At 38.3% G+C, this 22,458-nt stretch overlaps 1 pseudogene; it reads right to left on the minus strand.

Annotated features, from left to right (window-relative positions):
- Positions 1 to 17,731: 17,731 nt before the first annotated feature.
- On the minus strand, positions 17,732 to 18,281 carry LOC110287080 (small ribosomal subunit protein uS13 pseudogene; annotated as a pseudogene).
- Between the last annotated feature and the right edge of the window lie 4,177 nt (positions 18,282 to 22,458).

Here is a 22,458-nt window from a genome sequence, read left to right on the forward strand (position 1 = left end):
GGGGAATGCCAGGGCCAGGAGTGGGTGTGTTGGGGAGCAGGGCAGGGGAAGGGTATAGGGGACTTTGGGGATAGCATTTGAAATGTAAATAAAGAAAATATCTAAGAAAAATATTGGGGGCCAAAAAAAAAAAAAGAAGAAAAGAAAAGAAATGCTTTTCAAGTTCACAGGTCAAAGATGTAGGTCCACTCAAAGATAGAGATTCAACCAGCCAATTACTGAAGTCCCCCATTCTCACCCATCTTATTACTCTAATCATAAGAGTAACTTGCCACTGCATCCCCTGCAGAACACCTAGTCTTTGTGCTGAGTACCTAAGAAAGCCTAAAATCAGGAAAGGAAGCAAGAATACTGAAAAATTGAACACTAATAACAACATTAAACACTAGTCAACTCCTAAACAATGTAGACTTTTACACGAGGCTTATTTTTACCCTTATTTAGTACTGTTTGTTACAAGACATCAGGTTTTTAACAACAACAACAACAACAAAAAAAAAACCTTACAGGGCACATTAAAAGGAGAGGGAAAACATTCTCAAATATGACAACACTCTCGAAAATTTCAAACAATGAATAACTGATCATTTTTCAAGGGTACTAGTGGAAAAAGTATGTAGCATAAATGAATAGATAATAGATCTATAGTGATGGAAAGTCCATTGAAGTTGAGAATGGAGATGCTAGAAATGAAAAATAGCGAAGGGGGCTAGAGATGACTTACCAGTTAGGAACACTCTCCTAAGAGACCTAAGTTTGGTTTCCAGCATTCATATCCAGGGCTCACAACTGCCTTCAATTCGAGCTCCAGGTGATATAACACCTTCCTCCACCGGCATCTGCAAACATGTCATACATGCATACGCACACTCATATGAGCTAGTGCATGAGTGCACACACACATACATAGAACATGCATGTAAGTACACGCATGCACATGTGTACATGCACAGAGAGAGATGGGGAGGGGAGAGGGGAGAGAGAGAGAGAAGTTAAAAAATGTCAAAGATGAAACAAAATTAAATAATGTAATTGAGGTACAACAGACTGGGTGTAGCTAAGACAAAAGTCAATGAGTTTAACAGTTCACAATACTTAAGTTATATAATGAACCTGAATGTTCAAAACAGAGGACTAGATAAAGAATATGTGGTGAATATATACAATATACTTTAATCTAGCTTTAAAGAACAACAGTTAAGTTATTTCTAGGAGATAATAATATGAAGTCAATCAAAGTAGTCTCAGAATGACAAATTGCATATGTTTTCTATTATTTAGAGTTGCTTGAGTTTATAGTATTGCTTGATAAAAGTATAAGTGAAACTGCTCCCCTAAGAGAATAAAGAGGGCTAAATAGACTAAATGGGTTGAAGAAGAAAATGGGTTGGGGGCACAGGATAATATGCTTACTATAAAATATATAGTTGCATGAGAATGTCCTTAATGATATAGTAGCACATACACAGAAAACACACGATGGAAAAAATAGCAATCTTAGACTACGTCAATAGAAATTTCTCAAATGAAAATGCAAATAAAAAATGAGAAAAATAAAACAAAACCCCAGAACAGAACATCCAAGGTCTTTGGAACAATTACAATGAGCACATTCCAAGAAGGGAGTATAGAGTAGAAGTATTTGAAGTGATAATGCTTAATTTTTTTCTAAACTAAGAGATATCAGGTCACTTACCAAAGAAGATGAGAAAAGCAAAATACCTCAAATCTATCCTTAGGCAATGAACATTCAAGTTGCATGAAACAAAAGACTAAGAAACATCAGAAAAGAGAGCAAGGGTGGGGAAGGGATGCTGACTTGTTGAACAGCAATGGAGTATTCTCCAGAAAGCATACAAGACAAGAACTAGAGTAAAATATTTAAAACAAAGGAAAATAACTATCAGGGTAAAAATGGTATAACTGGAAAAAAAACCCTCTCTTCATTAGTAAAGAAATAAATGCTTTCTCAGAAAAACAAAAAACAAAAAAATTCAGTAGCAATAACCTGCCCTTCAAGAAATGTTAAAGTAGTCCTTCAGGAAAAAAGACAAATAAGGGTCTGTGATGTGGCTCAGCAGGTAAAGGCACTTGCCACATGTCCTGGACTCTTGAGTTTAATCTATGGGACCCGCATAGAGGTTGAAGCAGAGAAATGATTTCACAAAACCTGCCCTCTGTCCTCTACGTTCATGCTATGGGGTTCATGCACTAAGACATGTGCATGCACGCATGCATGCAAAGTGAAAATAGGTTCAAGCAATTTAAAAAATAAAATTATATAACTCAACAATAAAATCTACACAAAGACGGACAAGCATTGGAAGTGGAGTAAATTAAATATTTTTTCTTCTTAATTGATCTAACATGCAACCATCCAAAGCAATGATATTGCAAATGTACTGAATGGCCAAGTGGAATTTAAATAATTGAAATGGATAATAAATTCTCTGTTAAAGCAAATAAATTCATAATTTAAGCAGAAATATGATCTGACATACATTTATATTTGTCAAAAATGTACAAGGATTAAAATATATAGCTCACTACCCTAGCATAGGCTTAATCTACCATACTAAAAAGTTTCTGTTTTCAGTTTTCAAAACAAGTATATACCATATATGCCAATAGAAACACAAACATTAAAAAAAAAAGACAAATGAAAAACCTCAATTTCAAAGATGGCAAAGAAATTTGTAGCAATAAAAAGAAAACAGATATAAGTATAGTTAACAGGATCCAAATATATTAAGAATCAAACAGGCTAAGAGGTAACTTAATCAGTGAGGTGCTTGCTGGATAAGAATTAGGACCCCAGTGTAATCCCCAGATCCCATTTAAAATGCTGTGGCAATGACATACACTTGTAATCCCAGTGCTAGGATTGCAGACACAACAAGATTCCTGCGACTGGATGGCCAGCTAGGTTAGCCTACTTGTTCAGCTCCAGGACAGTAACAGATTCTGTCTCTAAAAACAAGGTTCAGTTGGTAAGATGGCTTAGCAGGTAAAGGCTCTTGCTACCTAAGCCTGTTGACTTGTGTTCTATCTTTGGAACCTGTTTTAAGTGAAGGCAAGAACTGACATCACAGGATGTTACCTGATCTTTACACACATGCTGTGTCACAAATGCACATGCACGCACATAAACACAAATTCAGGAATAAACATTTTAAAAGTTAGATGGCTTTTGTAGAATGACACATAAGGATGATTTCTGGTGCCCATGTACACACACACAGACACACAGACACACATAGACACACACACACAGACACACACAAACACACAGACACACACACACAGACACACAGACACACACACAAAGACACACACACACACCCCTACAATTCCATTCCTTTTCTTTTGCTGTAATAAAATACCCTGACAAAAGGAATTTATGCGAGGAAGGGTATATTTGGCTCACAATTCCAGGTTATACTCCAGCCAGTCAAGGCTTTAGGAATTTAAAGCAAGTGGTCACATCATGCTCTTTGTTCAAGAGCAAAGAACAAGGAAGTGATGTATTACCACTGCTCTGCTCTTTCCACTCTTCTAGCTCAGAAGCACTTTCCTAGGGACTAGTCCCACAGTGAGTGATTCTTCCCACTCCAATGAATATAAATCAAGATAATCCCAACAGGCCAACCTAATCTAGGCATTCATTTAGTCTCCCTTCCCAGGTGAGTCTAGAATGTGTCAAGATGACAAATAAAACCAACAATCACACCCCCACAAAAATGTATGCGCAAGCACACACACACACACACACAAATATGTCAAAATATGTTCAGCAAAATATAATAGAATTGGAAAGGAAAAAGACAAATACATCATTAGGGCTTCTAGTTTCAGCATCCTTCATCCAATTGGTAGTTAATAAAGTAGGAAGGAAATGAAAGGATATAGTTGATTTGAATAGCTCTATCAATCAACCAACTTTCTCCAATTGACCTTTAACTTAATTTATATCACACTCCATCCAACAGTGCTATCCAGAAGGAAAACTGCTATTTTCAATCTCACAAACAATTTTTATCAACAGACCATGTTAGGCCATAACATGCTTTGGTTACTTTAAAATACTAGGAATTACAAAAACATGCTTTCTATAGAATTAAACTTAATAGCAATAACAGGAAAGATGAGTGGAAAAGCCAAATACCTGGAAATCAAGCATGCTTTTAAATAGCACATGAGTTGTATAAGAAGGCTCATGAAAGGTTTAAAAGTACTTTGAACTGAGTGGAAATAGAGCATATCAATATAATATGCTGTTGCAGAACCAGTGCTTCTAGGGTAATTTGTAGCTTAAATGCATTTCTGAGAAAAGAAGAGCTAAAATCAATAACATAACATTTTAACTTAGGAAACCAGAAGAGTAAGGCAAGGTAATCAGAAAAAAAATTAGAGAAAAATAATCTACTTTTCTAGAGGTCCTGAGTTTTGGTTCCCAGCACCCATATCAGATGGCTCACAATCATTTGTAGCTCCAACTCCAGGGGAAATGAAGCTTTTGGCCACTGCCAGCATCTGCACTCACATACATGTACCTACTTGCAAATGCACACACCTACACATAATTAAAAATACTAAAAATGAATCTTAAAAGAACCCTTGATTTTAAATCACAACTGTATAATGTAAAAAGTGGATATGTATGATGCATATTAATTTTGATGCTTAATTTATGCATAGTGTATATATTGTAAAATTATACCATGTATAATGCTCTGATATTTGATCCCTCCACATTAAAGTATTTCCTTCTTACTATATACAACAGTTCTTCCATGCATTTAATGCTATTTTCCTATTCTTTGGGTTTATCAAAATGTATTTGATCATTCCTCATTCATCGATGTGAGAAATCTATATAGAGCTCACACTCATTTCTTCTCCCAGGGGAGAGAATCATGATAAAGATGAAAGATGACATAGCTCATCCCACATGTGACTTTGCCACTTTTCTTCTAGACAAATGTGGACTGTGACTAATTTTTTTCATGGTAAAAAGAATTGAATTCCTGTTGTACACCTTTAATCCCAACATTTGAAAGGCAGAGGCAGGTGGATCTCTGTGAGTTCTGAGCCAGCATGGTCTAGAGAACAATTTCCAGGAGAGCCAGGGTTACACAGAAAAACCCTAGCTTGGAAAACCAACCAACCAACCAACCAACCAACCAACCAACCAACCAACCAACCAACCAACCAACCAAACAAACAACCAACCAACCAACCAACCAACCAAACAACTAAACCAACCAACCAACCAACTAAACAAACAAACAAAGAAAGAAACAACTAAACCAACCAACCAACCAACCAACCAACCAACCAAACAAACAAACAAATAAAATAAAATAAGAACAATTTTAAAAAGAAAGAGCAAAAAGAAAAGAAAGAATTCAGTCTATAGTTTGAGGCAGGATAAACAAACTATATCTTGAGCCCCTTTTAACTTGTTATTGTTTGTTTTTAAGTCTTTTTTTTTTGACCTGGGATTTGCTAAGTGGGAAGTGAGTAGACTAGCTGACCAAGTGATCCCTATTGCCTTCCCTGCACTGGGATCAAACTCAGAGCCTTGTACTTGAAAGACAAACACTTTAAGGACTGCACTATTTCCCCAGCCCTGTTTGTTTGTTTGTTTGTTTTATTGAGACATGATCTTGATGTTTATCCTTAGCTGGCAGAGAACTGGCTATGCAGACCAGACAGGTCTCACACTTTCTGTGAGTCTCCCAACTCTGCCTTCTGAGTGATTATATTACATAGAATGCCATGCTTGAGTTTGTTTTGCTCTTTTTGGAGACAGTTTCTCTGTATACCCACAAATGGCTGGGAACCTATTATGTAGTTTACCTTGAACTTGTGGCACAATTTCTGCCTTGTATGTGTGCTGGAATCACAGGTGTGAGCCACTAGTCAGTTTCTTGTGACTGCTTTGATCTATACTGTGTATGGGGAAGCATATTATGTAACTTTTCAGACTTGGCCAGAACACATGATAAAGTGTCTGATAGTCTTAGACTATTCAGACGGGGGAAAACAGCTACCATGGAACCTTCTGCTTTCTCTGAGACAACTGTCCTAGAAAGCTCATGTCTTAGAAACTTCTCTGCTGCTGTGTCAAAACACCAGAACCAAGACATCTTATAGAAAAAAGAGTTTATTTTGGTTAGTTTTCATGTTGGAGGGGTGGAGTTAGAAGGTCAAGGGCAGAAGGTGAGTGCTCACATCTCGAAATATAAGCATAAAACAGTAAACTCTTCTAGACTACAGGAAGTTTTCAGTTTTCTGGAATATCACATGTCTACCAAGTGGATCATGCCTATAATCCATTTCATTCAACCAGATATGTATTTGAGACCTCATTTGGATATACGGCCTATAAAAAGGAACCACTTTGTCACTAATTAAAATTGTCTTTCATTTTTAAAGTATTGAATAATTATGAATACCAGGGCTGAGGATCCGTCTAAATTTGTCTTTATCAAGGAGGGCTTTCAGATAACTATTTTCAGGTTTTTTTTTTGTGGTGAGGTGCACCTGTAATCCTAGTACTTAAGGCAGATGTAGAAAGATTGCTATAAGTTCAAGGCCAGCCTGGTCAGCATAGAACATTCCAGGTGGGACAGGACAATGTAGAACGACTCTGCTTCAACTCCCTTCCAAAATCCATTTTCATATCATTCAATGCCATATAAGATATGAATTATTTTCCTACTGACATCTTCGATTTCATTTGCATTGAAGTTAGTGGTCTGACTTAGCAAACCAGGAACTTACCCATCACTTCCAGAGAGACCAAGAAGACTTTCTGCTGCCAAGTGAGATCTATATGCAACCTGGAATGACACCAAAATTTCTTTTCAGAGACAGAGGATGGTGTGGAAAACCATTTCCTGGTATAATGAGATCTATTTATAGCTGTCAATGTTGGTGTGCTGTTAATTTAAAAATATCTTTTCTTTACCATGAAGTATCAATATGTTTATTGTTAAATATTATCAGTTTTAATTTAGCTATGGCCCAGTTAAAAAATAAAATGTGGTGCACTTTTCTCAACAATGATGTATTATATTACATTATTATGAATCAATTCTTTTATTTATTTTTCTAGGTCAATCTTTCATGGGGTCTATAAGGTAATGTTTTTTTTTTTTAACTTTTCTGCTCATTCTCATATATGTGAGGTATAATATTCAAGAGTACTTTCTGTATGGTATAACAACAGATTAAGTACAGAAACAGATGTAGCAATTCATCACATGTCTATTAGAATACATATTGAAGAGGTTTTAAAATATTTTAATTTTTATTTATGTGTATATGTGTGATGTATATGTTTGTGCACATGACTGTGTGTGACTGCAGAGGTCAGAAGAGGGCACTGGATCCCCTGGAACTGAAGTTACACTTGGTTGTAAGCTATCTGATGTGGGTGCTGGGAGCTGATCTCAGGTTCTCTATGAGATCAGTGAGAGTTACTAACCACGGATCCATCCCTCCAGTCGCAAAAAGTAATATAGAAATTAATAACTAAAGAAAAAGTAGACAAGGAAAAATAAAATTGGTTGGTCATAATGTGAAAATTTCTTTCTGAACTGCCTAATTCTATTCAATTGATGTATATGTCTGTCTTTACGCCAGTACTGCCTAAAGAGTAAGTTTTGACACAAAGCAGGGAGAAACTTCAGAATATTTTTCTTTTCTAAAATTATTTTAATTAGTTGTGGTTTTCTGTATGGTCTCTGTTGCAAAGACAAGTTGCCTTGATGAGAGATGAGGATTCTATTTATCTGTAGGGAATGAGGACAAACATTTAGAATGTAGTTAGTGATTATATTGGTTTAACAATGTGGCTGATGTGGGTGCTCTAAGATCCATGACTTCCTTAGACCTGAGTAGTTTGATAGGTTTCCAGTACCAGTCATGCTTTCCCTGTTGTTGACCAATAGAGACCATTACAGAAAAAGCACAATCAAAATTCAAAATTGTAGAGCTCAGTCTCAATTGAAACATCTACAAAACACTCCTGTACCCAAGGCTCTGGGAATATTGCAAAAGAGGAGGTTGAATGATTGTAAGAGCCAGAGGATCAGGTGTTTGCTGTGAGTTTGTGTCTCCTAGTAATGTTGGAAGCTACACACGCAAAGTCTCACCAACATGACATCCAAATGTGAGCTCAACAAGGATGATTCCAATAGATGTGCTATAGTAGATGAGGTGGCACCCAAGAAATCTCAATAATACACAAAGAGCCACAGACACTAAGGAATGCTGAGAGTTGGAGATATACTCTTCTCTAGGAAAAGCACACCAATCAGTTATACAAATGGTCAGCACTGAAAATGTATAAATACAAGTAACTTCAAACAGACTGAGTATGTTGTATTGATGTGTGTGTATGTATGGATATATATATATATATATATATATATATATATATATATATATATATGACAAATGTTAATGAAAACAGAGGCCATGAACTAGAAAGCATAAAGAGGGGTGTATGAGAGAATTTTGAAGGAGAAAAAGGAAGGGGAAATGATATATTAGTCTCAGAAAATGAAAGAAATAATTTTTAAAAATTATTTTATTATTTTATATGTGGATGTTTTGCCTGTATGTATGTCTGTATACTACATGTGTTCCTGCTTCCCACAGAAGCTAGAAAAGGGTATTGAATACTCTAGAACTGAAGGTACAGATGGCGGTGAGCTATCATGTAGGTGCTGGAAATCAAACCTGGGTCCTATCCTGAGCCTTCCCTCCAGCCCCTTCTTCTGTATTTTCAAGATTATTTTGGTTTTGGAGGGTCCATTGTAAACAGACATAAACTTTTAGATAGTTTTTAAGGGTTACTTTTTACATTTATTTATTTTATAAACAACTTCACCACGTGTGTATTGTATGTATGTATGTATGTATGTATGTACGTATGTATTTGTGTGTATGCCCAAAGTCAGAGGAAAACTTTCATGAGTCAGGTCAGTCCTATTCGTCTATAATGTAGGTTTCAGAGATAGGACTCAGGTCATTTGGCTTGGTGTCAAGCATCTATAGCCACTGAGCCATCTTGTTGGCCTACAACTTTAGGATTTTTCTTTTGGTGGGATGAATGCTATTGATAGAGAATGGATTGAGTCTGTCAAACACTTGGGTGAGTAGTGATATCTTAACAGTATGAAGTCTTGTGATCCATAAGCATGGGATGCTTTTCACTGTATCTCTTTTAATTTAGAAATATTTTGTAGGTTTTTGTTTTGATTTGGTTTGGTTTGGGTTGGTTTTTTTTTTTTTTTTTTTTTTTTTGGCAAACATGTCTTTTACCTTCTAGGTCAAGATTATTTATATTTTCTGTGATTTAATGGAAATTGTTTCATTCTTTAAGATACATTTTTATTATTTTAAAAATTAAGTGATGAGTGCATATTAAGTGACTTCTTTTGTGATTGGGTGTCACGTACTTTGGTTGAGTCAGTTTGACATAGCGAAAGCTGGGAAACTGACCTATGAAGCAATGGGTTTCAAAGGGAACTCTCTTCCTGAAGTCTGACATTCTTCTCCCCAAATTTTTTTAAATCATAATATCAATCCTCCACTCACCGTTAGTCTAATGTATAGACTCACGTGCACTCTATTAAGCATTACCTTATAGTAAATGCCTTTTAAGATTGTATTCTAACATAGCTAAAGCCTTTTCCCAGTGTTCTTAGATTCCAGATAGCAACAAGGAGTTTAACCTATTCAATAACCAATTAAGTACTAGTCATTATTTCACCTATCTACAGAGACTGGAATTCTCACTGAGATAGAAATTCTTATTACAGACTATATTCCTGCCAACAGCAAATTAAGTTACTATACTGAAAAATGGGAATTTTCCAGACATAGATAAGTATTAACAAGGCCTAAGTCCTTGACACTACTTTATTCCTGAGGCCAGGCAAGGGTTAAAACTCCTCTAGCCCAATTAACTCTAAAGTGCACTGACCCCAACAAGTGCTAATCTCTAAGATAAACATAGTCCTTTTGTAGTCACTCCTCTTACATCTGGAGGGATGCTGATCCCTAGCGTAAACTTTGCAGTCACTCCCTTTGCACCTGGGAAACTTCAATGTACCGTATCTGTTATGTTTTACAATTTATGATATTCGCTGTAATATAATTAGTCTAAGCTCAACCAGACATTACATTCAGATTCAACACCTCTCTTGTGTGTTTGTCTGTCTGTCACGTCCTAATCTTTGCCCATCTACTCTAGAGAACCGTTTTACGCAGGCACGGGACCCAAAGGGTCTGCAGCAATTGGGTTACCTCACTAAGGATGATATCCTCCAGATGCATCCATTTGCTCAAGAATTTCATAAATTTGTTGTTTTTAATAGCTGAGTAGTACTCCATTGTGTACATGTACCACATTTTCTGTATCCATTCCTCTGTTGAGAGGCATCTGGGTTCTTTCCAGCTTCTGGCTATTATAAATAAAGCTGCTATGAACATAGTGGAGCATGTGTCCTTATTACCAGTTGGAACATCTTCTGGGTATATGCCCAGGAGAGGTATTTCTGGATCTTCCAGTAGTACTATGTCCAATTATCTGAGGAACTGTCAGACTGATTTCCAGAATGGTTGTACCCATGGAAGGAGTTACAGAGACAAAGTTTGGAGCTAAGATGAAAGGATGGACCATCCAGAGACTATCCCACCCTGGGATCCATCCCATAATCAGCCACCAAACCCAGACACTATTGCATATGTCAGCAAGATATTGCTGAAAGGACCCTAATATAGATGTCTCTTGTGAGGCTATGCCAGTGCCTGGCAAATACAGAAGTGGATGCTCACCGTCATCTAGTGGATGGAACACAGGGCCCCCAATGGAGGAGCTGGAAAAAGTACCTAAGGAGCTGAAGGGGTCTGCAACCCTATAGGTGGAACAAGAATATGAACTAACCAGTACCCTCAGAGCTCGTGTCTGCATATGTAGGAGAAGATGGCCTAGTCGGCATCATTGGGAAGAGAGGCCCCTAGGTCTTGCAAACTTTATATGCCCCAGTACAGAGGAACACCAGGGCAAAGAAGTGGGGGTGGGTGGGTAGGGGAGCAGGGCGGGGGGGGGGGGAGGGTATAGGGAACTTTTCGGATAGCATTTGATATGTAAATAAAGAAAATAGCTAATAAAAAACCTAAGTGGTTTTGTGTGTTTTGTAAAGCAGCTTCTTCTGAGATGAAACCCTTCCATCTTTCAGGGAAGCACCTTTAGCTAGCTCAGTGAGTAAACAAGAGAAAGGTATCAGAAAGTCCCTGAAACTGAGCAGCTACAGTAAGCCTCTCTCTTCCCAAACATAGCTAAGCAATAAGGACTGTTTAGTGACATGCTCAGATAAGCTGAGCTGCTTAGAAGGGGCTCAGATTGGCTGAGTGCCCAGCACACTCCCAACCCCTGCCAGAAGAGACTGGTGAAATTCTTGGGCAAAAAGCTCAGACCAGCTAAGTTACTTGGAAAATACAATCTCAAACCTGTTGAGCTGTTTGAAGGTTTCTAGATTATTCTGGGGTGGGCTTTTAGCGATGTAGCTGTCTTTGAGTCATTTCTGTTCCTGCGATTAACCTCTCCACTATGTATATAATGTAATTCCAATAAGTAATGTAATTCCAATAAAACTCCCTGGTTTACCAAGGTGGACTTTGGTAGTATTTATACTTTTGCTTGTAACTGGCCCCCTATCTTGGATAAGTAGACATTTGTTCATTCCCACACTCAAAATAATGTCATACAACAGTAAGTTTCTGTGCATGAATATAGTCACCAAGGAGACCAGAGGTTGCAGATTTACCTGGAGTTGGAGTTACAGGTCGTTGTGAACCTCCCACTGTGACTATTGGAGACCTTCTAGTCCTCTACAAAAGCAGGATTCTCTCTTAACTACTGAGCCATCTCTCTTGCTTGGATTTTTTAACTAAAGATTCATTTATTCATTATATATCTATATCTATCTATATCTATCTATCTATCTATCTATCTATCTATCTATCTATCTATCTATCTATCTATCTATCTACCCTGTCTTTCTGCACGCCAAAAGAGGGATACAGCCACAGTATGATTGCTGGGAGTTGAACTGAAGCCTTCTTCAGGCTAAGTAGTTGTTTTAACCATTTGTGGAATCTGGATTTAGTCTAGATCTAAAGATTAGACTAGATCATATCACCTGATAGTGGAAATAATAGCTTTAATTCCTCTACACTGTGGATGCTTTTACTTTTTATTCTTGCCAGTACAACTCTGAATGCAAATGCCTTATTTCTGATCTTGATGTTTTGGTGGTAAGCCTGGCTTTTAATGGCTGAAGCATCTCTACAGCTCTTATTTCTGATCTTAGAGAAAAACCTTTCAGGCTTTCCCCAGCAATATGGCATTACCTGGGAGTGTTTCAAACTGGGTTTTGGAAAAGTTCTTTCTAATTTTTTATCCTAATACCAGAAAATAAAGCCACCAGAATTAGACTGTGGGTCGTAAAATTCTGACCAGTCCTCCATGCTTTGGGATTACAAAAAATCTCAGAGTACTTAGATTATCAGCAATTATCTTCTTTATTATCCACATGCTGGAGTACTATAATCGATTTCCGATGCCAGGTTCACAAATGTCAAACTTCATTGGCTAAGCAAAGCTATAATAATGGATTAAATAAGCACCATTCTCAAATATGGCAGTTTTGGAAAACACAGTTTGCCAATTACATACTAGTAAAAATGAAGCCAACTTCTTAAGATCAACTGTATAGATGATCATACACACATAAAACAGTACAGTTTAAATTTATAAATTTTAGAGTGGTTAGGAAAATATCATTTGCAAAACTTCATTTTACAATTGCAAATCTCCTGAATTTTTATGGTTTTAGACATTATAAGAAATATCAAGCTGAAAGACAGATTGGTCTCCACTGCTGTGGCAAGGTGAGAATGAGGGCCTTAAGTCACCATACTGCCTGGTGCTGAGCATCGTTCTGAAAGGACAGCAAGAGCATTGGTTTCTATGTGTCCTCACGACAAATGTAAACAAGCACTGGAAAAGCTCTTGATTTAGAGACAATTGAACATACAAGAGTAAGCAAAGAGGTTAGAGGTAGATTCTTAATCATACCTGACCTGTTTATTTTTGGCACTATGGATAGTCACAATTTCAAATACATATTGCCCTGTATGCCAAACACAGAATGCTTAAGTAGCAGGCCAGAGCGCAATACATTATATCATTTTATCCTTTGTCTCATTATAATGATATAAAACATTACATGCTTTGATTTTAAAAAAACCTAACATTTTAAAAACTAATATATGGCACAAGTAGTCATTTAGGTAACAGTAGCGTTCCAAAACACACACAACTCTTTGTACACATCTAGACAGGCCCTACCAGCATGAACCTCTCTGCTCATCTACACGTTGCCTCTTGGTTCTCCCAGACTATGACGGCATGGGAATATTCTGTGCAGCTGTGAGCAGACCACAGCCACTTCCTGCTCCTAAGATGTTATCACTGCCTCCTAGGTCCTGATGACGTCTGTGCTTTTGCCTCACTCCTTTGGGGCAAAGCTGTAGGCTAGAAACCTGTTTTGCTGCACAACAGCCTTAGCCCAAGAGGAACCAAACAACTGACCTTCTGTTTTCCCACGTAGAAGAGCAGAGGGAACCCTTGCATCTGCCTACTCACCCCTTAAATGCCTTAGCCTATCTTAAACTGTCTGGATATAAGGCTCTGTTTTTTTTCTTTTTTGACATAGCACACCTCCCCACCATTCTGCTGTCATCCACTTCCACAGGATTCTCAGTCTTCTTTCCTTTTCTGCTGTCATCCATCTCCATAGGACCCTCAGTGTTCCTTCCTTAGAGACACACATTCTGGCCCTTGGACAATCGTGCCAACATCAGCCAAAGATGAGAGCAAAGCAACAACTGCTTGTAGAGGAGAGAGGTTTAAAATGGCTGTGGTTAATTCGGCAAGGGTAATTTCCTAAAGCAAAATTAGAGAGAGGCCTCTGTAACCAAAAGAGTGCAGCTGATGAGATTTTTCTTGGATTTTATGGCAATGAGGGCAACAAAGTCAGGCCCTAGAATTTTAGAATAAACATGCATAGAGCTACTTGTCATGTCTTCACTTATAACCGTAAATGTTACATCTGGTTCACAAACGCTGATGAATCTAATCCCTGTACAGAAAACATCTTGAGATGTAACACATAATTTCTCCCCAGGACATACTGTATCACCACTGCTTAAAGCATCCCTAATATATACTACAAAAACAACAAATGAAGACATTTGGTATGTCTGGGATAGGCTACAACACCTTCATTTTAACAAACCTGTATGAGAGACTTTTTAACCAGGATAGGTTCACAGGATTAACTGGCTGCTATTATGTAATTGACAGTTTTCAGCACACATTGTGTTTCTGAATTGCATCTAAACCATATTCACACTGTTCCCACGTTATTCCTAAGATTGTGTGTGGCACTGTATGTCTGTACAACGAAGAGTACTGCTGCATTAAATGCGATCCCAAAGCTTTACTCCTATAGAACTTCTTGTAGCCGTGTGTTCAATATCTTGGATATTTAGCTGAGGATCCACTGGAGATGGCTTCAGGTAGGAACAATCTGTGAAATTAAAAGAAGACAGTCTGCAATGTGGACTTATCCTGTGCCAGTCCAGTCATTTCTGTTGTAGAAGTCACATTGCTCCATGAGGGGTTTTTGGTCCACAGACCTTTGGGTTAAGCTTGGGAAGAATAGGATAACAGTTTTCCTCTTATTAGAGAGCTTCTCCACTACATTTAAAAATCCAGCACCTTGCTTTTGCTCTCTGTAAATGGAATCCTGATGTGAAATCAACAGTGTAGATTGTTGAATCTCAGGAAACATATTTCTTCCCTATTCCTTTCACTGAAATCTGACTTAACTTCAAGATTAGCATGTGGTACGGATACACTCTTAGGGGATATGTAACCTGGCACAGCCTCTTTGGAAGTCCATGTAGAAGGTCAAAACAAAACAAAAACTATTAAAAATAGGGGAGATGTCTCAATGGGTTATATGATCCCTACGCGAGCGTGAAGAGCTAAGTATAAACACCCAGCCTCCCCATAAGCCAGATGTGATTGTACATGTCTGTAGTTCCAGCACCCCAGTGGCAAGATGGGAGCGAGAGACAGGAGACTCCCTGTGGGGCAATGGGCTATGCACAGACAGTCTGGTCTCCAGGCGAGCTGAGGTCGGAACACCGGGACCAGGTGGTGATAATTCACCTACCTGGGACAGAAGGAGTTCTCTCATGTCTCCTGGAACCCTGGCTCCTGTCAAAGTTACTACTCCCTCAGCCCCCGCAAGAGAAGCATGGCTAGTAGTCATGTAAGCAATATCCCAAGCTCTTGACCTTCAGGGTAGACTCCTCCCAGTTACCTAGCAACAGAAAAGTAACAGCATAACATAAGAGGGGCTGCTTGGACCCACCTTGCTTTCTCCCTCTTCTCACTTCTCTTGCTCTTACTCCCTCTTACTCTCTCTTTCTTACTTTCTTTCTCTTTCACCCTTCTCTCCTCTTAGTCATAGCTGGTCTTTCTCTCTCTCTCTCTCTCTCTCTCTCTCTCTCTCTCTCTCTCTCTCTCTCTCTCCACCTTCTCTGCTTTCTCCCTGCCTTTCTATAATAAAGCTCTAAAACCATAGACTGTCTCTGTTCAAGGCCCGCTGGTAAGACTTTTGCCTGTGTGGGAACCTATCTGCCCTAAGCACTCTATCCCATAACCCTGGGGCATAGGGTGTCGCCCCCGTGATCACTTGGTTTTTGGGGTTGCCCCTTGTCCACCCTGTGTCGAGTGGGGTCAGTGGCTTAGATGCCCACCCGGAGCCAAGTGGAAAGCTCTGGCAGCCCTTCCATGTGCTTGCCCAGAGAATAGGAAGAACTCTGGCCGGACGTGGGCTAACCTCTCCCTCCCCTTCCCCTAGCCCCCTTTTATTTCCCACAACTCCCTGGAAGTTTGTGGACCAGCCAACCCAGTATATTCTGCGCTCAACTATGTAGAAATTTTTTGTAAACAGAGTGGAAGGCAAGGAGCAGGACTAGAGGCTATGCTCAAGTCTTCCCAAGTACTACATGGCAGGAGTTCCTGCATATACACTTATCATATACACATGCCTGACACACACACTATAAATAATAAGCAAGTTAAAGTACAAGCAAAATAAAACTGCAATATGGCCCACTTCTGTGTTCCTGAACACAGACACAAAGGACTCTGAGTAGCATGACACATAGAGCCAGGCCCGGTGATATACACTACTCATAATGTATACAAAGTACAACCAGTGTACAAGTTCATAGCTGATGAACAGATAAGGAAGATATAACACACATACGCTGTAGAACTTTATGGAGACATAAGGAGAAAAGAAACTGGCATTTTCAGGAAGATTGATGGAACTGGAAATCATTATATTGGTTTCCCAAAACCAAATTCTGCATTTTTTCTCTCATATGGCAAAGTCAAATCAAAGAAGAGAGAGAACAAAACCAGACACAGAGAGAGGCAGAGTGTCTCACCACCATGGGAACCATAAGAAGGGCAAGGGATTATTAATAGGATGCATGCCTCAAGAAAGCTGCCACTGGGGCAACACACCATTGCCCTTTTGGTGATAAGGGCCTGCCACAGGACTTCCGGGTGGCCAGGGCTGATAGGGCTCTCATGACCCTTCCACCAAGTGAGTGTAGAGCCAGAGTTGACAAGGGCAATTCAACAGAGTCTCCACCTGGAATCCAGGTCACACTGTCAGGATATACTAAGATAGGACAAAGGCCACAGAGACATGTGACCTCACTTCCTTTGGATGGAGCTGAAAGACACTGAAATGGTCAGGCAATCTTTTGCTGTTTCAGACAAAGTTCCATATTCCCATCACCACATTGCCTGCAGAGGTCAGAAGAGGGCATCAGATTTTCTTCAACTGAGACTTACCTGTGGTAATAAGCCATCTGACATGGGTACTGAACTGAACCCTGGCTCTCTTCCATAGCAGCTAGGGTTCTTAGTTGCTGAGCCATCTCTCCAGACTCAGACATACTATTCTTTATGAGAACTTAAATCTTTCACTTGGTGAGTTTTAATTTGAAATCATATCTATTTAATATTCCAATACCTGTTGGACATAATTTTATTTTTTTACATTTGACATCAGAGGCCATGTGTAACTAACCACATTTCCTAAATCATTTTTGATAGAACAAAAAGGTGTCTTGTAATGTATGCTGAATACCATTTTTATTTTCCCCAGTATTCTGCTGGTGATCATCATGCTATGCATGCTGCGTCCTAATGGATTGTGAGGTCAATTTTATATGCAGTTTAAAAAATGCCCTAAAACAGGGTTCCATCATTGGGGGTGTCTAACAAAAGCCCTCACTGCTAATGTGAAAATTTTTGACTGATCTTCCCGTCTTGCTCCCTAAAAGTGAAGTGTGGCTTTCCTTTAGTCTAGACTGTCATATACACATGTGTGCACACATCTATTTGACTATGCATCGGATGATTTTAAAATTTAGTTTTATGTTACCAAATTGCAATCACAAACTAAAACGGATCTTCTAGTTAATACTCTTCACCCAGATGTACATTTTCAGAAAGGTATTACCTAAAGTCAAGTTCATTCTTTTTTTTTTTTTTTTTTTTTTTTGGTATATAAACTATTTATTAACAGCAAAGGCCCAGAGACTCATTTCTTCTTGGATACACCCACAGTTCGGCCCCTGCGGCCAGTGGTCTTGGTGTGCTGACCGCGGACACGAAGGCCCCAAAAGTGGCGCAGCCCTCTATGCGCTCGAATTTTCTTCAGCCGCTCCAGGTCCTCACGCAGCTTGTTGTCTAGACCGTTGGCCAGAACCTGGCTGTACTTCCCATCCTTCACATCCTTCTGTCTGTTCAGGAACCAGTCTGGAATCTTGTACTGTCGTGGGTTCTGCATGATGGTGATCACTCGCTCCACCTCATCCTCCGTGAGTTCTCCAGCCCTCTTGGTGAGGTCGATGTCTGCTTTCCTCAACACCACATGAGCATATCTCCACCTCACACCCTTAATGGCAGTGATGGCGAAGGCTATTTTCCACCGCCCATCGATGTTGGTGTTGAGTACTCGCAAACTGTGCTGGAACTTCCCAGGGATCACTAGAGACATGGCGGCGGCACAGACGGCAGCGTGTAGGCCTCCCGTGGAAGCAAGTTCATTCTTTTGGGACACTGTTTCTCAGATTTTGACAAGGCACTTGGTTCTATTTGCCTCCCCTCTTCTTTGTAGGCTATAATCACTTGACGTGAATAGGACAATTTTATCCTTCAAAGATTTAAGAAAGGACAAATGTGCACAGGATTCCTTCCGCAATATAGATCTTTGCCTAAACTATTTTATTAGATTTTTTCTTCATGTACATTTCAAATGCTATCCCCTCTCCTAGTTTCCTCTCTGAAAGTCCCCTATACCCTCCTCCCACCCTGCTCCCCAACCCACCCACTCCAGCTTTCTGGCCCTGGTGTTCCCTTGTACTGGGTCATATGATCTTTGTAAGACCAAGGGCCACTCATCCCATTGATGGCCGACTAGGCTATCCTCTGCTACATATGCAAATAGAAACAGCTCTGGGGGCGGGGGGGGGTACTGGTTAGTTCATATTGTTGTTCCTCCTATAGTGTTGCAGACCCCTTCTGCTCCTTGGGTACTTTTTCCGGCTCCTCCATTGGCGGCCCTGAGTTCCAACCACTAGATGACTGTGAGCATCCACTTCTGTATTTGCCAGGCACTGGCATAGCCTCACAAGAGATAGCTATATCAAGGTCCTGTCAGCAAAGGTTTTCTGGCATATGTAATAGTGTATGAATTTGGTGGTTGTATATGGGATGGATTGCCTACTCTTCCCATGCAGTATTGTTGACTGATTATTCTGTCCCTTTCCCAGCAGTTTACATTCCTTGAGTGTGATATTTTCTTATGTTGAAAACATTCTCATATATTTTTAAAAATAAATAAATAAATAAATAAATTGCTTAAAATTGGGTCTTGTTTTTCAAAAGTTAAAGATACATTCTAATATTGCAACAGAAACTTAAAAATTATGGTTAAAATTGCCAGTGTCCCATTGACTGCAGTTTGCAATTTGATCGAAAGCTTAAGATTTTTAACTCACCTATAATTAAGATTACTACAAGAGTAGTAATCTTAATTACTACTCACTAATAGTAATTAGTGCATTATGCACTCACTTTGGCCATTCAACCATACAAAGCAAGGCAGAGTTAACTAGATATATTCATCTTTGTGCAGAAATTAGACCCTCACACAATCAGTTTGGCTATGGTTGCGGCCTTACAGGACCATAAAAGGTTATAAAAGAAAGTGTTTAAGGTATAAGTCATCTTAAGAAAGATTGTCCAAAATTAAAGGCATGGATAGACAGTTGAATTGTTCCCCTAGAATCTGTCCTCATTGCAGGAGGACCAAGATACTCAGATTAGAAAATATATACATTTGGGTTAATACAAAGCTTAGAGCAGCCTCAGAGAAGCGTGTGCAAAGTTTCTTGTGTTTTACAGACTGCACCTAGGGAAGTTCTTGAAACTTCATCCCTCCCTGCCTTCAGGGAGATTAGCTAAACAACATTTTCTTTTCAGATCTACCCAGGTGTTGTTCATAATAAAGACTAAATTCAAGATTTATAAAAGGTCAATCAGGCTGTAGAACTTATAAAGGCATTACAAGATAGCTTGCCTACTTCATATAAAATTATTATATATTTGAAAGTTTATTTTTTCCATTTGTAAAGAGTTTACTTCTAGTAAACTGGTGACCATTAAAGGGTTTTGCCCTTAGGTATGGCTAATATAGTCTTACATTATGTAAGAAATTTTCATTGTCCAGGCTTCAATACAAGAAGCTAAGACTTTGAATCTTTCAGTGTATATTGTTTCCTAAGTGAAAATTATTTTATTAGCAAATGCCTCTAAAGAAAAGTTTACTTCAAATCTTTGTTTTCACACAGTGAGCCTTAAAGTTCTGGGGAGTAATTGTTGCTTCATAAGATTCAGAGACAATATCTTTTTTAATATTTAGGGTTTTTAGTTATACTGAAAAATTGTGGTACAAATTTGCTTCAAAATTTTATTTTCAAAAGCTTCCAGGAGATGTTAATTGGCTAAGACCTCACCTTAAATTCACCACAGGAGAACCTAAGCCTTTGTTAGGTGTTATCAAGTGAGATTCAAATAAACTGGTGAGAACCAAAAAGGCTTTAACAGAAAGTAGAGGAAACTTCTGTAATCTATTGGTAGCGTTGTAATCTGTGGTAATCAAATATTAGCTACATATTCTAGTTATTGTTGTTAAAAATGTCCACAGCTATTCTTTGGTAAGAAAAAACATTAATGTAAAATCATCCTTCTTCACCTTAAAGTTTTAACATCCTATTATAAGGCTGCTGTGGTGCTAATTAAGAATTCCTTGTTCCAAACAGCATTGGTTATTACAAAATATTGATATTTGACCTATTGCATACCATCATTTTAAATAAAATTGATACTCATCCTTAAAATAAGTTAAAAATTGCTTATATGCATGCTTTTATATCATACATGCATGCATCCCATTTACTGTATTTTAAAACAACCCTTCTATGGGAGAAAAGTATATGTAAATTAGATCACATGTTTATTCTTTTGAGTTTCCGCCTGCTTCAGCACAGATAATTAATTTATGTGCTGTAGATGGTGTTTTAAAATGTTAAAGATTGCCTGGAAAAGACCTCTTAAGGCAATGCCACGCTAAATTTATGTCACAGGTAGATTATGGATCTTATACAAAAATAATTGGCCATATAATCTCATTCTTTAGATCATCAAAATAGTAATGGCTTGAGATAATAATTTGGTATTTTAAATGAATAAATAAATAAATAAATAAATAAATAAATAAATAAATAAATATGCATGTCATATTGTAAAGATTTGCTCTCAGTGTCCTCAGTTTCTACCTGTTCCACACATTGGTATTAATTCTCGAGGACTTATACTTAATCAATTATTGCAAATGGATACTCATTTTTGATTTTAGAAAAAATAAAATATGCACATGTGACTATTGATACATTTTTAGTCTTTCTAATTACAACTGCTTTAACAAGAAAAACAACTAAAAGTATATAGTTAGTCATTGCCTGTGTTGATTTTTTTGCTTGGTGTTCCAAATCAAATTAAAATTGGCTATTACAGCCAAGCATTTGAGATGTTTTGTCAACAATTTAATGTTATCCTTGTTACTGAGATTTCTATAATTTTCAAGAAAACAGTACTGTGGAACTTTAAATCTATATCTTCAAAAAAAATAAATAAATAAATTTAGATGCCAAAAATCTCGCTGAGTGTCTGTGGCACCCTACAATCAGGCATACTCATGAGATGAAGGGATCCACTTATTGGCACATGACATGATCCCGTTCAGATACTTAATATTGGGGAAAGGGGAAGTGTTTCTGTTCTTTCCACAGAATGCTACAAGAACATGCTAGCTTCCAATGTGACAGGCTGACCTGTGAGTAGGAATTGACAGTGCCCTGACAGTGGTGACAAGAAAGCTGTATTGAACATACAGAGAAGGAGAAATCGGAGAGAGCACACACAAGCAAAATAAAGAAAGTCTTCCTAGCTCTACCATGGGCTACAGCAAGGAGAGCCGACCTGGTGTCAACTTGGAGACAACTAGAAAAGCTGACTCATGAGGCTGAGGGACTGCTACAGAGTATTAGACAAGATTTCATCAGAGACATTGTTTTTGGCCATTCAGGCCAACTCCCCTATAGCTGTAAAAGCTTGTGTACCTTATCTGTATGCTTGTTGTTAAATAATTTTAAGAGTTAAGATCGCCAATCTTGGCAAGTCTTTTCATATTCATTGTAATTCTTGTCATTTAACTAACTGTGTAAATCCTAATTTAGATAAGGAATCTACTGTTATGATTTTGTTAAAAAGACCAGCTTATGTTTTACTGCCTGTGGAGTTAGGAAATGTGCCTTGGTTAGAGAATTCAGGATAGCAAACTTTAAAAAGACTAAACGAACTTAGTAGACCTAAGAGATTTGTAACAGCACTGATTTTAGGAATTACTGCCTTAATTGCAATTTTAGCTTCTTTTGCATTGTCCACCACAGCCTTAGTTCAGCAACTGCATACCGCTCATTTTGTAAATGATATGCATAAGAACATCTCTATAGCCTTGTCAGAGCTGCATATTATAGATAAAGATACTGATATTTCTCATGACTTGGAACAGTTAAAGGCAGAAATTTCAGATATTAGTAAAAGTCTTGGACACTTGGAACATTGATGAATTGGCTAGAGATTTGAAA

This window comes from Mus caroli, unplaced genomic scaffold (assembly GCF_978045245.1).
Source record: "Mus caroli unplaced genomic scaffold, Mus_caroli_1 scaffold_5, whole genome shotgun sequence".
Classification (NCBI taxonomy): Eukaryota; Metazoa; Chordata; class Mammalia; order Rodentia; family Muridae; genus Mus; species Mus caroli.